Source organism: Scyliorhinus torazame, chromosome 4, assembly GCF_047496885.1.
Source record: "Scyliorhinus torazame isolate Kashiwa2021f chromosome 4, sScyTor2.1, whole genome shotgun sequence".
NCBI classification, from domain to species: Eukaryota; Metazoa; Chordata; class Chondrichthyes; order Carcharhiniformes; family Scyliorhinidae; genus Scyliorhinus; species Scyliorhinus torazame.
Window position 1 is genome coordinate 87404274 of NC_092710.1, and position 2699 is coordinate 87406972.

At 44.4% G+C, this 2699-nt stretch overlaps 1 pseudogene; it reads right to left on the minus strand.

Annotated features, from left to right (window-relative positions):
* Positions 1 to 1016: 1016 nt before the first annotated feature.
* Positions 1017 to 1531, minus strand: LOC140411616 (calmodulin-like; annotated as a pseudogene).
* Between the last annotated feature and the right edge of the window lie 1168 nt (positions 1532 to 2699).

Here is a 2699-nt window from a genome sequence, read left to right on the forward strand (position 1 = left end):
AGGGGACCTATTCGATGAACATACAGGTGGTCTGCGACCACCGCATGATGATCCTGCATTAGGTGGTTAGGTGGATTGGCCATGCTAAATTGCCCTTGTGTCCAAAAAGGTTTGGTGGGGTTGCTGGGTTACGGGGATGAGGCGAGTGGCCTCCTTCTGCACTGTAAATTCTATGAATAGGCCATTCAGCCCCTCAGGCCTGCTTTACCAATCAGTAAGATCATGGCTGATCTGATTCTGGTCTCAACCCCATCTTCCCGTTTAACTTCCAACTCCCTCATCTAAAAAACCTGTCTAACTCAGCCTGGAACACATTCAATGATCCAGCCTCCACTTTTCTCTGGGGTAAAGGATTCCACAGACAGATTCTCCTAATTTCTGTCTTTTTGAGGGTGGTAAATTGTAGTTTTATTGGAAAAAAATATACAACTTGGAATGGATTTCAGGCATGTCAGTGCCAAAGCAGATTTCAGAAAGAACTAATTGGCTAAACAAAATTTTGAAAGAGCACAGAAGGAAAACAAGAATGCTTCCTTGTATGGAACAGCAAATACAAAAAGGTTTAGTGTACAAGTACCTGGATGAAAGACCTGTTTTGCTATAGTGCTTTCTGTCCTTACTCCATGCAGAATGATAATTGCAGTTAAACAGCAATGCAACACATGCTGATATCAGCCATTTCCTCACAGCAGCATTCCCAGACGGTCCCGCGTTAAACCACAAGTCCTTATGTAGCTTCAAATGTGCAGAACAGCTTGGATGCACTTCAAGATAAAGCCACAAGCAACTTTTGTTGCACCAAAGTCTTGTCTCAAATGCGAAAGAAAACAATGACAAGAAGATATTGAAGGGAAGGAAAATAACATGAACTTAACTCTAACCACCAGACATGCACATGTTGTAGACAGTTGGGGCAGGAAAGAAACATTACAGAAATTACGAACAAAGGAAACGCAAATAAAAAATGGTTCTTTTTTTTTAAACAAGAAAATTAAAAGGTTTTCTGCACAAGATCTTCACTTTGCAGTCATCATTTGTACGAACTCTTCATAATTCTCTTGACCATCAACAGCGATATCTGCTCCTCTGAACATTTTATCAACTTCATTTGTCAATTTTTCTCCATGGCAGTCATGACTTGACAAAGTTCTGCAGCACTAATGTAACCATTACTATCCTAATCAAACACTCTGAATGCTTCTCCAATTTCTTCCTCATTATCTGTCTCTTTCATATTTCGTGCCACCATTGTCAGGAATTCTGGAAAGTCAATTGTTCCATTTCCATCAGCATCGACCTCAGTGATCGTAGCCTGTAGTTCTGCCTCAGTTGGGTTCTGGCCTAGTGGTCTCATAACTGTCCCAAGATCTTTTGTTGTTATGGTATCATCCCCATCTTTGTCAAAGAGTGAAAAGGCCTCTTTGAATTCAGCAATTTGCTCTTCTGCTAGTGGATCAGCCATTTCTGCATTGTTTTGAACTGTTTGCCGATTGCCCCGCTCGTGGCTGAACTACTTTCCACCCTCGCCATCACTGACCTAATTTCTGTCTTAAATGGCAGAGCTCCAAACTGTGTGCCCTAGTTCCAATCTCTGCCATGAGAGGCAGCATCCCAGGATCCACCTTATCAAGCTCCCTCAGGATCTTCTAGGTTTCAGAAACGGTACAACTCTAAAGGAAAAAAAGGGGGGGGGGAAGGGGGGCTGCCAGTCAGGAGTAGAGTGGAGGGACCGGGGTGTACATATACATAAATCATTGAAGGTTGCAGGAGAGATGTAGGGCACGGTTAGTATAGCATACAGAACGACGGGTGAATTTCTCATTCGGACAGCTGGTGCAGACACAATGGGGCTCCTTCTGCTTCGTAACATAGAACATAGAACATAGAGTGCAGAAGGAGGCCATTCAGCCCATCGAGTCTGCACCGACCCACTTAAGCCCTCACTTCCACCCTACCCCCGTAACCCAATAGCCCATCCTAACCTTTTTGGACACTAAGGGCAATTTAGTATGGCCAATTCACCTAACTTGTACGTCTTTGGACTGTGGGAGGAAGCCGGAGCACCCGGAGGAAACCCACACTAAAAATTAGGTCAGAATGTAACCATTCTGTCATAGAACCTTAGAATCCCTACAGTGCAGAAGGAGACCATTCAGCTGGAGTACTGTGTGCAATTCTGATCTCCACATTATGATTGCACTGGAGGGGGTGCAGAGGCGATTCACCAGGATGTTGCCTGGGATGGAACATTTTGATTATGAAGAGCGATTGGATAGGCTTTGGTTATTTTCACTGGAGCAGAGAAGACTGAGGGGGGATTTGATTGAGGTGTCCAAGATTATGAGGGGCATGTACAGGGTGGTTAGGGAGCGGCTGTACCCGAAGTTGAAGGGTCAGTTACGAGAGGACTTAAGTTCAAGGTCAGGTGGTTTTATTATTAATAATAATAATAATAATCTTTATTATTGTCACAAGTAGGCTTACATTAACACCGCAATGAAGTTACTGTCAAAATCCCCTAGTCGCCACATTCCAGCGCCTGTTTGGGTACACAGAGGGAGAATTCAGAATGTCCAAAGTACCTAACAAGCACAGGACTTGTGGGAGGAAACCAGAGCACCCGGAGGAAACCCACGCAGACACGGGGAGAATGTGCAGACTCCGCACAGACCTGCACATCTCTGGACTGTGGGAGGAAA